This window comes from Pectinophora gossypiella, chromosome 15 (genome assembly GCF_024362695.1).
Source record: "Pectinophora gossypiella chromosome 15, ilPecGoss1.1, whole genome shotgun sequence".
NCBI lineage: Eukaryota > Metazoa > Arthropoda > Insecta > Lepidoptera > Gelechiidae > Pectinophora > Pectinophora gossypiella.
The window spans coordinates 7,521,056-7,537,294 of record NC_065418.1 but is presented as its reverse complement, the minus strand read 5'-3'; the positions used below and the strand labels follow the sequence as shown (position 1 = coordinate 7,537,294).

The window sequence follows — 16,239 nt, the reverse complement described above, 5'->3', positions numbered from 1 at the left end:
AACATTTATGGAACACACGTGAAGTTTTAGGCAGAAATTTAAAAAACCCTTCTAAAATATTATATTGGCCAATATCCCGATAGAATTGACAACACACGTCAAACGGATTGCACATGACCGAGGTGCCTATTTTATTCACCCGGTTTATTCATTCATTTTAAAATGCAATGCAACAGCTGTCAATCTTAATTAGAATTACATTTCGGCGAATAAGAAAATGACGGTAATAACTTAAAATAAAATTAGGGTTTGAAGGAATCGGGGCCATTGTCTTATTTAAAGTTGTTTAATGTCTATCGATGCTGTTTTTGTACGGTATTATTAATTATTCTTAAGTGCAGTTTTCACTAACACAGTTAGCTCGACCATTATAGGCGGATGATTCAGCTATCACGTTGGTCTAACAGATGGCTCGGTAAAGCGTGGGTACTTAGTTCATCTAGCGATAGATTTACTTCTGTCTAGCCAATTTATTAATATAGTCGTGAGATTATGTTATGCTTTGTAAATTTTAAATACGATGTCTATGTCTTTATGATTAATACTGCACGAATCTCAATTTTAATGTCTCCATTTCCCAGATTTGCTACAAAAAATAATTATGTTTTAGACATCTACTTTCTTTGGACAATAAACATTTCCTATAAGTAATTATAATTAGGTAAGTAAACGGCCTCTGTGGTCCAGTGGTTGAGCGTTGGACTAACGATCCGGAGGCCCCGGGTTCGAATCCCGGTGGGGTACATATCACAAAAATCACTTTGTGATCCCTAGTTTGGTTAGGACAGTACAGGCTGATCACCTCCGAAATTAAGATGATCCGTGCTTCGGAAGGCACGTTAAGCTGTTGGTCCCGGTTACTATTTACTGATGTAAGTGAGTAATGATGTGAGCCATGTCAGGGGTCTTTGGCGGCTTAGTTATAACCCTGACACCAGGGTTGATGAGGTTGGTATTCTACCTCACAACCCACACGATAAGAAGAGGTAAGTATATTTTTTTATACCTATATCATATGCGTCGAATTAGATATTGTAATAATTTTAATAGATAGATAGATAAGGCGGTCTATTCCCGTCAATTTTCTAATAATTATAATCTTCCGCTCTGACGGCCCGAGACAAAGACGAAATTAACATATTTCTTTAATTCAAAGTCGACTATTGTCCCAGAAAATTAGACATCGAGTGAAGGAATCGTTAGTCCAGTAATTTGCTGTAAAAATTATGTGGCGTGGGAGCCAATTAGCAGGAGTAAGGGTTACAGAGGTCGGTAGAAATTTTGTGATCGTTCATTCATCTTAATTACTTTTTCGGAATATCCCTCCATTTAGCAGAGGTCAAACATTTTTTGTTGTATAAATGTGTATTCATATCAGTCCTGTTAGATATGGATGATAAGAAGGAGAGAATATTATTTTTATTTTCGTTCCAGACATTAAAAATATGAAAAAATATAACTTAATAAACCTGATACTTGACATAAATTTTGTTCAGGGGTTACGTTAAAAGGCTGGCAAAAGCACCCACGTCAGTCATCATCATCATCATCAACCCATATAAACGTCCCCACTGCTGGGGCACGGGCCTTCCCTATGGATGGATAGGGAGATCGGGCCTTAAACCATCACGCGGGCCCAGTGCGTATTGATGGTTATTAACGACTGCTAATGCAGCCGGGACCAACAGCTTAACGTGCCTTCCGAAGCACGGAGGAGCTCGAGATTACCCATCCTATGACCGGCCGGGAGTAGCTCGGTGGCGCAGCGGTAAACGCGCTCGGTCTGCGATTGTTGAAGTTAAGCAACTTTCGCAAAGGCCCACGTCAGTACTTAGCATTAAATTATTACTAAGGAAGCACCTAAACGCGTGTACACTCATTTACCAGGATAATAAGTAATAAATCTGAAAACTCTAGAGCACAAAGACGACAGGCGATATTAAAAGTTTACATGGAGTGCACAGAGCAAGGAGCCTAAAGAAGCTCGGTGGCTACTAGAGGTCAAATTAGCTACAAAGACCACGCTAATTATCTTTATGTTTTGCTTTATCTTCGCATTTTTGAGTGATAACTTGGAATTATATACCTAACCTTAACGTTTGTAGTAGGCCACCTGATATGCTGTTTTCATAAAACATGTTCTGCTAATGGCGATTCTAGTAGCATCCGAGCGAGATTGGTTCCATGGTCTGTGAAGAAGCGCGTAGGGTCGAGTATTACGCCTGTAGTACATAAACGTAAACGAGAGCGTTAAACACGGCGCGTTATTATAAAATCTGAATTTCATTAACCATAAATAAGTGGTCCAATTTGTTGGGTGTACGCTGGTAATTGCGTACATGCCCGTTCGACGACGGTTCAGTTGTTTCTTTTTTAATTTGCACTAAAGCGAACACACTAGGCGGGTAACGGAATGGTAGCTTATAAGTGATTATTTCTTACAGCTACATCATTAGTTTAGTATGATCATGTCCTTTTATACACAACACGTGTTAAAATATAACGCTCTTCGGCTGTTCGGCGGTTCAGTTTAGCAATCTTTTTCTCCATTGTATAATGAATTCGTGCTAAATGTAACGAGATTTTGTATGGGCCGAACGTAGCATAAGTACTTTAGATTTTTTTGTAATAATTCTAAAGTACTTACGCTATCTTCAGCAACTATATCCTTAGTCGTGATTACTAAAATTTAATATGTAGTCGAGAAGTGTTTCTACAACGATCAAGACTGGAACTCAAAGGGTATATAATATAATAACTCCTACGCAAATGTGAATTTTCCAAAATCGTTTAAAAGGAATTTTATTGCGCCTAAATCAAACTACCTACGCACTTAATTTCCTAGAACTAAAATGAGAGAGCATTGAATTTCGAGTTCCGAGATATATTTAGGTCATAAACAATATTAATGTGGCAATTTCGAAACAAATTTTATATATCCTTGAGGACAATTTCCTCTCGTCATCCGTTGGCCACCCGTATTCGCCATGATGAGAAAAAGACAAAATTGACTTGGCCCAAATTAGACGCAAGAGCAGTTTATATGCCGCCGATTACGAGGACCGCCATTTTGATAATTATAACGGCATCTTTTTATAATGTTTCGTAAGGAAACGACAAAATAATTGCCCACAAAATCAAGTTTAGGTTTCTGTGGAATTTATTGCCGTGATAAAATTTGTCAACGATGATGAGTCATGGTAGTATGATTGGCAAGCTTGTCCATTTTTCGGTAATATTAACTTTTTTTTGCATCTCTTTTACCGCATTAAACAAAATTATTTTAATGAAATATGAACAAATTTGCTTAATATAAATTCCATGCTCAAGTACTGAAGTAAACTGACTCACTATTCTCTATAATTATGTATACTTACCGTTACCTTGTACTCTGCTTTCTTGTTATACTTACTAGGAAAATACTTAAAATATATTAGATGCTTTATTATTAAAGCAATAATAGACTACGAATTAGTACCAAAATTGGACTCATTGTTCGTAAAGGGACCTTCAACAATATTCTAAGTATTTCATTTTGTTCTTCCATGCTTACGTAAGTTTTCTCATTAGGAACAATAATAATGTTAGTATAATCACAGAATAGTTATTTCGAATCTATCATTGGTAAACAATAAAAATAGACGCTCCCTTCTAAATTTCTTCCTCTGTCAAATCATCCGTGTCTGTACGCAGTAAAACTGTAGATCCGAACATATTTCAACACATTTAAAGTAATTTATTTCTATTAATGAACCAGTAAAGGGTTAAACTGTACTATTAGGAACGCTTAGTTCTACCAATTTGGTCATTTATAACAATAAATTGTCGTGTGAATGGGCGATTCCGTTTGGGTCTTTCTATCTTCATTGTATTTCCTTCAATACTTTAAATAAATAGGACAGCTGTCCTTTTCTGTTTGTGTATTAATTCCAAGATTGATTATTATTACCTATTGTTGTTTTATCTACATAGACAATTACCTATTAATATGGCATACTTATATTCTTATTCTGAGCAACGACCAACATATCTATATTTTTAAAACTGATTTCTTGCGCTTTAAAATTAATCTTTATCTCAGTATTCTCAATACGCTAGAAGTCGTTATGTAGGCCAAACGTTAAGAGCAGTAGATGAAACGTTGCGTTAGCGCCACGTACAATTAAAGTCACGATCAGTATCTGTTCGTCGAAAACTAACCCCAAGTCTTTTTGTCACCAGACAAAAATAATTGCCGACTGTACCAGACGGGAGGCAAATGGCTGGACATGTGCTTGTAAATGATAATGACAGCTTTGTGGCCCATTTTATCGAGTATTTCTAACCAACTGTTGTCCTCTGTCTAAGTTGTACCAAATGTAAACCCAGACTAAACAATCTTGCCGAGTGCGGTAATTACTCTTGAGTATAACTATAATTATGTTGAGTGCGTTTTTATGGCACGTGTAAATTTGCTTCTTTGGTGGTAAAGTTAATAAATGTTCACCTCGTGTACAACCTATTGCAAAAAAATATATATTAATATAATTATGAACATTCGAGTATAGGTAAACTAATTGGCGTCCCAAATAAAGCCACGGAAGGATCATACCTACCAAGACTAACATATCACCGCACATATATCACTGTCATAAATATTTAACAGCAACTAAAAACTTGTAACTCAAACAACACCTCTCAAAACAGCTGTCGCGTCGTCTTTTTTTCTAACAGTGTGGCAACAAATTGTTTTAGCTGGCTAGCTGACAATGCAAGCTAACGTTTGACGAGCGTGACTTTGGGTGGTCCCACTAATTGCCCTCTCGCGCCCAGAACTGGTGACAAATCGGAATCAGACAGGTAAAGATAACACCCACATTTGATCAATGACCACCACGGCCATAGAAAAACATTCTTCTTTTTAATTTCGCCATGAACGATGCTTAATGGAGCTTAAAATGATTGGTTACATCATTTCGTTTTAATTAGCCGTCCGATAACGAAGCTAATCACCAAAATAGTCCATCAATAATCATTTGTGTTTTAGACTTTATGAATTTTTTGCTGGTTTGAGCAATGATGAATCTCCATGGAATATGATATGGTTTCGTTTACATATAAATAATGCATTGGTAATTTGACGGAAATTACCCTAGCGGGCACAGAAGGATAATAAATGCATATTAATCAGTTTAGTGCCGCTTTCAAGCTTCGATGTTTTGATATATTCCCTATAAATCGCGAAGATTTACGCAAAACGATTTCTTGAAAGTAGGATTTACACCTGGACTGTCTTTGGTTATCTTTTCCCACGTCTAGGTATACGAGAGGACCACAGTCACAACAAGTGTTTTGATTTATTACATTTCATGAACAATTGTTTTTGAATATTGGTAATATGGTCAGATGATCTCTCAACATATTGAATTATTTACTAATAAACATGAATGATCTGGGAGAGTCGTACAATTTTGGAATGTTTACTAAGTAAACTTCAATCCTACAAAAGGCAATGCGCAGTTATGTTGCAAATTCTGAATATGTAAAAGACTGTGATAGATGAATGACATGTCTAAGCTGCGGTAGAATAATATATAAGCAGAAGTTTAAAAAATAGCAAAGTAGCAACTAAAACACAACGCTCAAACTTTTGAATTTGAACCCTGCACTTTCATCTGAGCTACTGGCTCATAACATCTGACTTCACATAGCGTTCACATAAAACATCCACTCACTTGTTTCACTATGTGAAAGCTGTCAAAGTCAGCATAACGTGTCTGGCACAGTCGGAATAACCACAGCGTGAAATACGAGCATATTGTCATAAACCAGGGGATTGTAATCAAGTACTGGCAAGATAATTATAATATTATAAATCCTATTTTTAAATATTACATGCTAAATATTAAACTTTCGCGGTTGGTTATTACTCTAATTTAAAAAATGTAGCAGTAGAATCTTATGGCCCCACTGTAGGAAACTTTACTACTGACGTCACACGGAGTTCACATAATGACTGAATATAATATTATATACTTATTCTGTAATATTAAGAAAGGGCCATTGAAATCTAAAAATACAATGCGCCTTCTTTCTGGGTAAGTAATATAATAACTATTTATGAACATTCTTGATTTTATAATTCGGGTTACTATACACGTGGACGAATACTCCTGTAAGCAGATACACATTGTAAACAATATTAAATAAAACCTTGTTGATGTAGATAAATAAAACTCCAGCAATATTTCCCAACTGTAACTGGCAAAGTGTTAAAATACGACACGACTACACGTAATAAAGAAAGAAATCACAAAAACGCCGAACTTACGATCGTCAAGGCGATAAAGGGAGCGGACATGAAGAAAAAACGACGATCTATCTAACTTAACCTAACCTAACAGCTGGAAAAAAGTAAAAGTACAGCGCAAATCTCCTATATCCAGAGCAGATGGTATCTAGAGACGGGAATAATATCCCCATGAGCGATTTCCTTAATTTCGTGAGGCGAATCAAGGGATCGATCCGCCCCGATCGCTAGTTAGTGATAACGTTTATGGCCAGACGCCGCTCGCAAATAACGAGGATCTTTCTTTCTTTCGATCACGACCAAGTATTCGTGTCTGGATGTCAATTGGCTATAAGGTTGCGAACTTTCCGAAGATGCGATTACGAGGTCGCGTTTTATTGTTCTTGTTTTCGCGGATGTCGAATGTGTTTCTGACGCGAGATAAGCACGTGGCCATCGTAAATTTCCGCTACACCTGTTATCTGTGTTATGACTCGTCGGTGTATTTGTGAAGTTTTGGCAATGTACGGATGCCATTTTGGAAATCAGGTTATAATTTTATTTCAAAAATTTCGCTATTTGACATTGGGCCATGGCTTATCATATCAGTTTAACAATATCTTACTTGACTTTAGCATAATTCTGAAGTTGTATAGGAACGTCATGGTAGATATTCGTTGTTGTTTGGTATCTGTATTACCAGGCAAAGGGAATTAATTTAATTAGATTTATGAACCCGCGGCAACCGTACATCCAGCGAACTCATACAAAACACAAAATGGGTCACCTCCAATTCTAAAGCAGCTTAAAAACAGCTTTGTCACTGGGGTTATAGAATTACACCATTGTGGTTCACGTGGTTCTGAAACCTTATACAAGCCAAAAGCCGGAGTAGCTCGGCCAATCGGCTTCGAGCTGAACGGCTTAAGCCGGATGGGCGAGGCTTTGCTTCTGTCGTGTATGGTTACGTAGGACTGGCGTTGACGTTGTATTTTGGTTTTGCAATAATCGCGTTATGCGCGTTTATTTACAAATAGAGAAAAGTTTTGTCATAATTTACTTATTGGAAGAAATTATTTTGTGTAAAGAACAGATGAATCTTTGTAAGCATGTCAATCATCGTGGTGTAATTAGTCTGTTTTAATTTTAGAGCAAAAAAAAAACGTAAATACATGTTGCTTGTTAGCACTATTTATGTACCTATTGTAAAGTATTTACATCATATATACAGGGTGTTAGTGACATCGTAACGAAAACTTTGAGGGTTGATTGAGGCCATGATTCTGAGTTGATATCAAGTGGAATTTTCCGTCGCAAAAGTATGGAACTGAAAATAATAAAAAAAAAAACAAAAATTTTCATGAATATTCCGACTGAAAATTCCACTTGATATCAACTCAGAATCATGGTCTGAACCATCCCCCTCAGTATTCGTTACGGTGTCACTAACACCCATACCTATGTGTATGGGTACTGTATGTACTTGTGCGAGGTGTAATGTGAATTTTCCATCGCAAAAGTACGTATATAATTGAAAATAATTTAAAAATACTAAAAGAAAATAAGAAGAAACACGTTCAGCTGCTTCTCTTCCCGGGCATGTCGTAAAAACCGACAGAGGGATTGTGTCCTCTAACATGATGGACTAATGTTATGGGCGATAGGCTGATCCCTTATCACCATAAGGTTCATCATATCCATCTTTGGACTTCGTATCAACAGTGGCTGCAAGTTGTCTTTGATTACTTGTGGCTCTGCCCACCCCATTAGGGATTACGGGCGTGAGTTTATGTATGTATGTATGTATGTACTAAAAGAAAATCATGAATTGTGCGACGAAAAATTCCACTTGATATTAACTCAGAATCATGGTCTGAATCAACCCCCTGAGTATTCGTTACGATGTCACTAACACCCTGTATAATATTGATATTAAATGTTAGCTTTTTATTAATATAAACAAATTACAGCTTGCTAAAGGTTTGTATCTATTATCATAATGTTGGAGCCTCTAATGCTACCTTTAACTCGTTCATTTTAACGATTCACCTGTTTTTATTGTACTTACTTTATACTATTACAATTTATTTTTTCTAAAATAAGTATAAAATGGTAAAACAAGACAAAATTAAAAACAAAATACACGATGTGTATTTAAGAATAAGTCTCAGTACCTTTAAAAAACGAAACGTGTGATTATAGCATCAACAAAAACAACAAATACTCACAGAAGGAACATCAAAGGCAAATAAATAGTCAAGAAGGCAATATCGTCACTTACAACGTCTACACGTTAAATATATCCGAAGCGACAATTCCCAATAACTCTGTCGTTGACTGGGCCCACCCAGACAAGCTTTTAACCGTGTAATGAGCAAAGACCCGACAGAAATTAGGAAGCACGGTTGGGTCTCCTCACGACTACGGTTTACATGTGTGCGAAACTACACCGCCACTACAATGTACTGACTAGTGTTGGTACGTGGAATTAATGCGTGGAACACATATTTTTGAAAAGGATTACTGTAACCTAAGCACCTAAATATTTTACATTTTGTATGTTAATATTTGCGATTCACAACGCTAAAATTTTATTTAAGTTACTAAAAAAGAATAACAAAGGTATCGGATACCTACATAAATGGTTAGTATAGTGTACTTTCCGTGCTTTGGAAGACACTACTGATGTAAGTACGTATTCGTTACTTGAGTCACGTCAGGAACATTTGGCGGGCCAAAAATAACCCTGACACCAGGGTTGATGAGGTTGCTCATCCATCTCACAACCCCGTGTGGGTTGTGTATAGTGTAAAGAGTGTTCCGTTCGTTATGATTTGTACTTACAACTAAGTTCAATTAATTTATTAACGAGTCTTAAAGAAAACGAGCAAAGAAGCGTAGAAATGAAATATAAATTGTAGAAAACTAAGGCCGCCTATTGTACTTATGTTTTTATTCGTATGTTTATGTGCTTTGTATATGTCGTTGTGCAATAAAGTATTATTGATTGATTGATTGATTGAAAACTCGATAAAATTTAAAATACACTAAAATGAGTGAAATTCTGTGTCAGCTTCTGTGTATACCTAATAAATTGGTGCTTGATTTTCCATGTCTACATTTATAAATATATTATTGTTTTCAGTAGCAAATTATGAAACACTCGTATCCGCCACATCACTAACGCGAACCAATAAAGTTTTTAACTGCGGGTGTAAAAAATTCGTTGTCCAATATACAGTCAATAAATATTGCAGTCTGTTACGGTTGCGGTAACATGGTATTAAAACAACACGTTGAAATAATGAAGATACACTACATTTTATATACCTCTACTTAGGCATACAAAGAAGTATAATCATAGTAACATATTGATTATAATTATTTGTTAGGTACTTCCAATAAATAAACTCGACGTGCGAAGATTGATTTGCATTATACATGATAATATAGTTTTTGATATTTTAAGAAGTATCAATTGGAGATTGTGTTTAAAGGTTATTAAAACCAGATATCCATGTAAGTGGAATGGGCTCTTTCGTATTCTTTTTTACTTTCCGCCGCAAAGGAAGTACTCAACTGAATATAACTTTGATAATAATATGCCTCTATTTTGTACAGTGTCAAAACTGTTAAGGAATTGATACCGTCTCCGGAGTAGTCGAGCTAGCATGTTAATATAAGTGTAGGTGCTGTACATGACAGTCCAGTTTGTTTTATAAAATATTCACATAACACTCGGTTGTATTCCAGAGAACTGTTCTGGGAAACGGCGCGCGTTGTCTGTCACATCCAATTGTACGCAGTCACCGTTTCGCAACCCTGCCACATAAATTTCGATGCTATCTCTAACAGCGCAACCGTCAACCGACTTATTTAAATGTACAACATCACAAAAGATATTAACGCTAAGCGGCCGATTTGAAATTACAACCCGTCCTGTTTTCTAATTTAGAAATTCTGAGTAAAACGTTGGACCGAGCTCAAAGGTTCTCCAGCGAAACATTTCTGAAAATTACAGAAGTCAGCTTTCTTTGTGTGTGAAGGCTGCTAAAGTTTACGCTATATTTTCAGTTCTTGAAATTTCATAATACTTACACTTCACGTCGGAGCTGGGGTATTCACCCTTTCATGAGAAGTCAGGTAACCAATCTCAAAGTACAGGTTGAGAACTTTCTTATCTCGCCGTTTCGTTTAAAGTGGATAAAAGAATACATTCAACGACGATCACGTTTAGTTACCTAGCGATGCGAATGCAATATTTTTTGGTGGATTTTATTTGGAACGCGCGATTGCGTCCCATTTTCCGAATCGTCGTGAACGGTAATGCGTGTTCGGAGTCGAGACGGAGCTTATAGGTACAGAGTGGAATAGATTCGAGCTCAGCTCTGCTTCACGCGTTGTCAGGCCGAATAAACTTCCAAATCGATTCGGCAGCTGAGAGTGACACTCCTGGATAGGGTTTACCCGCGTTTCTGCATTTGCATAAAGAATAGCAAGCCGTATTTGAATATAAGGATATTGTGCAGTGCTCTGTTCTGCGAAGACGCGGTTTAGATAGAAATTCGTTCTGACGTTCAATAAATAATTTCTCATACCGTTAGATACAGTTTTCGACTTTGGGTACTGTTGAAATAAAATAGGTATTCATTTTATAAGTCTACAATTCTGATATATTAGAATTACTGTTATATATTATTTAAAATAAATAAAGCCAGATACGAATGAATCAAACAATTAAAGAATATTATAAGACGAGTGATCGTAGAATATTATAAGACGAGTGATCGTGTTCTAATATTCGTTCTTAAAGAAATGAATAATTTAGTACCTAGTTCTACAAAAGCAGTTACACCATGTTATATGCCAGAGAACAAAACGCGGCGCGCGACATGGTGTAATAAGAGATATTAAGCAAAACATCGGCCTTTATTCGCGTAAAGTGGTTATAAAAATGTCAAATGTTAACATCATGCCACCCGCAACTGTTTTATTGTATCCCGATTCGCGTCATTTAACACATCGAGGCCATTTGAGGGTTGCGGGAGCGTCGTTTTGTCAAAATTTACCATTTTACGCCCCTGGTGTAGTTTTAAATTTGTACCGAAATTGTTGGCGTGAAATGCACATTTCACAATTTAGTGTATTACCAATAATGTTACGAATATTATTGGACTATTTGTATGGCATACACAAGTGAATAATAATCATTTGTAATTTAAATATGTAATAATACTGTTGGTACTCTTAATTAATGATTATTTATTTATTAAATAATACCTATCAATCAATCAATAATACTTTATTGCACAAGAACATTATATAAAGGACATAAACATACGAATAAAACATAAGCACAATAGGCGGCCACCTATATACTCAATGATTGTCGAATTTATTTTCGAATTCATGTTTGGATCATAAATGATTATCACGCGCTCAGCGGTGAAGGATAACATCGTGAAGAAACCCACATTCCCTATAAATGCATTTTCGGAGGCATGTGACCGAACCTGTATTGGGCTGGTTTTCCCTTCGCGGATTGGAAGGTCAGACTGGCAGTCGTGAAAAACCTTGTGAAAAACGGGATATTGCTAGGGGATGAATACCTACAACACCAGTTTTGACTGGGTCTTTGTGATTTTTAACAAGCAATAAAACGTTTGAATTAATTGAACAAAGAAGTCCATCCTCCAGACATTTTTCATGTCATATCAAACAACAGAATCCCTGTCTCATAAATCATTTGCAATAGCTTCACAAAGCTAGTAGTAGTTACATAAAACCACTGAGCACTCGCAATGAAACGTATTCACCAATCATTGCCACCATTTTTTCATAAAAATAATCACAATTATTAAGTGGAAATACTTAATCGTGCAAAGGGGTTTCTTTGCGTGTGCTTATAAGGTAGCAAAACTAATTGTGAGTTCAGTTACGTAACTTATAATCTTGCTTTGTTAAATGAAGGCGTAATCCTTAAACCACGCTACATTATAGTTATAATTAAGTAAAGAGAAATATGATAATTTATAAAATAAAGATATTTCTGGGTCGATAACACAAAAATAGAAATTTTGTACCGTCGGTGTTCGTCATTGAATTCAATCTGTACAGACTTCCGATAGTGGCTCCGAAATAACTATAAAACATATTCATGTTTATGTTCCTTATTACTAGTATTTGTTACTAACTTTATTAGTAGACTGTATTTTATTATCCTAGCTACATTTAAATAGCACATCTAATTTACAGTCCATAAAAGCTGAACCTAATTAAAAGCTGTAATGAAATAGATACTATCGTTAAAGAAATAGATCGTAAGAAGAAGATAGTAGTAAGTATCAGTTTCATAGAGGACCCCTTAAAAACGCGAGTAATTTTATCGTTCCCGCGTCCAGCAGAGTTAATTATTTGAGTCAATGTTGTGCTTTTAGCAACGCCGTAGACAATCGATCAACCAGCTGGCCTCAGGGCCGCGTAATTTGATACACATTGGAATGTGGACACAAATAAAATCACTTAGCCGCAGAGTGGCGCCCCGCCGAGCACATCTACCGCTTACTGCGTCGTATTGAAATAAAATGAAGCTAGAAGCGTCGGATTCAACACCAGTATTGATATTATCAGATCCTATTGCGCCCATCAAGACACTGTTTTTATTTCTGTCACTGTTAACACACCTTCGGAACTTATTTACTCTGATCCATACTTACTCTTTTTGCTCTCTACGAACTTGATACACGAAGCAAAAAAAAAATTGCATAACTAGCAAAATTGCTGCAAGATTATTCATGTCCTTCCGGCTAGTTAACAGCTGGTCTTACTCATTCTTATTTCCATCGTTTTTCTCCTCTTTAATTTTCCTATTTCCTTGTCCGGCAACTGCGATGTTAAATTGAATAAAGAATGAACGTCATTTATCCACAGAAACACTAAAATAGTACGTTATAAAAAATCCACACACAAAAGACTTGGCGCGTTTACGGGACACATTCAATTGCGGAACTAGAAAATTCGTGGATAAAATAGGGCGTGAAATTGTTTTGCGAATAGAAGGCATTTGTTTGTGAAAGCCCGTATTACTGTAAATTTTTGAAGGCGTTTCTTGCTTGGCTAAAACCTTATGATGGTGTAGGATTTGTCATACTGACTCTCCAAATGCGAGAATATTTGAATGTAATCGTGTTTTTGGAGAAAATGTTGCTGCGAAGTTGTCCTCTTTTTTTGTTGGCACGACATAAAGGTATGTGAATGATGGAGTGTCTCATATTTGTTTATGTTAGTCGTAAAGCAGACGGATTGGTCCCACCACTATTGGGCAAAAAGTCAAAAATTTTTGAACGTGCAGTGACTTTTAATTGAACCTCTAAATTTGTAAACAAATCTGTAACTAATCGGATAACGTTAATGTTTTCTTTTACTTTTACACTTAAGTTAACAAACAGATAATTCTCTTCTTCACGCAATTTATCTTTTACATTCTCCGCTTCAACGACTTGAACTTCTGTAGTTGTGGCTGTACACCGCACAAAGTTCACAGAATACGGATGCACATTGACAAATAGTTGTAGTTTCTTTAGAACAAAGTGGGTTATATTTCGTTCCCACACTGTAAACGTTTATTGAATAAGTAAGCAGAGGATTTTGTAAAGTGATGTATACTGTTCCAGTTGACAATACTCTATATTTATTAAACTATTTGGACTGCGATTTTTGTATATAAATTGCTTCATTTTTCATATCAGCAAAGTAAAGAGCTTATTTAGAAGTTTTGTCATACTATTTGCAGTCACTGAATATAAATTAGAATAAGAAGAAGCAACTGCATATTTATATACAGGGTGTTAGTGACATCGTAACGAAAACTTTGAGGGATGAGTCAGACCATGATTCTGAGTCGATATGAAGTGGATTTTTCCGTCGCAAAAATCATGTATTTTTTTTAGTTTTTTAAAATTATTTTCAATTCTATATGTACTTTTGCGATGAAAAATTCCACTTGATATTAACTCAGAATAATCAGCTGAATCATCCCTCTCAGTATTCGTTACGATGTCACTTACACCCCTTACAAGTACGTATGTACTTGTAAGGGGTGTAAGTGGAATTTCTTGTCAATAAATTCATGAATTTTTTTGTGTTTTTTTGTTATTTATTTGCCTATCCATACTTTTGCGACGGAAAATTCCACTTGATATCAACTCAGAATCATGGTCTGAATCATCCCTCAAAGTTTTCGTTACGATGTCACTAACACCCTGTATAATATTAACAAATATATGACATTCCACTCCAGTTGATATTAGGTCTGTGCCTAATAATAGAACGTGCGTAAACTGTTTATATTTTACCTATTATTACAGTAGTAAAAAATAATTATAATAAAACCATTACGCTTCAAGTCATGTCGTGAATCACTTTAAACCACGGTCATATTTACATCTACATAATATAGGAATGTATATTCTATAGTGTTAACATTGTCAACATGCTTTGTGGCTCTATCTAGGCACTATTGTGATTATAGTAAAGCTTCTTTATAAACCAACTAGCTTTTGTTCGCGGTTTCGCTCGCGTTAAATTCGGGGTAACACGGTTCCCCTTTCCTAATGTACCAATTTTTAACGTCCTACCTTGAAAACTGCGAAAAGTCCTATATAAAATTTCACCCACTCTTGGAAGGGGTTGATGGCAGAATTCCAGAAAAAATAAGAACGATTTTTTTGTTAGTCAAATAGTCCGCATAGGTACAAATTTTTAGCTTTCTACATTGAAAATTGTGGAATGCTCCATATAAATTTCCACCCCCCATTTTAGGGAAGTGGGGACTAGAAAAAGACAAAAAGACGAAAAGACGTCAATTCGTCGTTCCGTTTTGCCGTGGAAGACGGACAAATAAACATACAGACACACACATACACTTTCCCATTTATAATATTAGTATGGATAGGATTGTGGTAGTATGTCTAGTACAGTCTCACGGACAATATGATGGTAACGGAGCTATAGTTCAGTCAAAGTTCCTTGCCCTTATCACCTCATAAATGATGCATGGTAGTATAAAACATGATTATTTTCTTTATTACGTCATAAAAGGGTTTTCTCTGATGTTGTTATAAAAGTAATGCATGGACAGACTATGAATAATGTAATGCTGCATTGGGTTGCTTCAGGTAGTTTAATGTGTATCGTAAAGATGGTATAGATTGGATGGTTTGTTTTTTTAAGCTATTTATCATAATAAAATATTATTTCTGCGTACCTAAGCAAAACTGACCTGAGAAAATATGTTGTGTACCTAACATTATTTTTGTAACTTCCATCTAAATAACTCAACAAAACCATCAAGAATTCTCATGAGTTAAAATATAAATGAACTAAATAAAAATTTAAGTATAAAACTAAACTAATAATACCAAGAACAAATTCAATTTTATAAGGTAAAGGGTGACTCGTACAACTGAGAACAACAATCCGCAAAATTAATTATAGCCATTGGAATTGCAGATTATTCAACCCGACAAGCATTAAATGAGTCGTCCAAGTTCGGATGTTCCGATTATCGGTTGGCATTATCTTCGCTCAGTCAACAATGAGAGACAACCCGGTGAATGTTCAACTCTAACATCTTAATAATCCGATGAAGGGTCGTGTACGCCCAGCATGACGCATTCTCAACGCGCTGTCATTATTTTTCAACGCAACGACATTTTACGTGGAAACACTCAGATGTACTCTGAAATTACGACTGCATTAATTTGAATACGCGAATAAATTAAAACAAAAAATTGATTGCGTACAAGACAAAGGCAATGTACTTGTACGATTGGAGCAAAATGTGCATCCAAACGGTACAAAGTTGAACCAAAAATTGTCGTCTATTTTTCCAACACCGAATTTATTGTCCGGGACTTTGTAACGGCTTCGAGTTGACATTTGACAAGCGTCTTCTATAAAGTTTAACGTAA

The 16,239-nt window shown here is 35.9% G+C and overlaps 1 non-coding gene across 1 annotated transcript; it reads left to right on the top strand.

The window, feature by feature from the left end:
• The first annotated feature begins 672 nt into the window (after positions 1-672).
• On the top strand, positions 673-745 carry Trnav-aac (transfer RNA valine (anticodon AAC)). The gene has a single exon. It is a non-coding gene; the product is annotated as a tRNA-Val (tRNA).
• Positions 746-16,239: the final 15,494 nt, after the last annotated feature.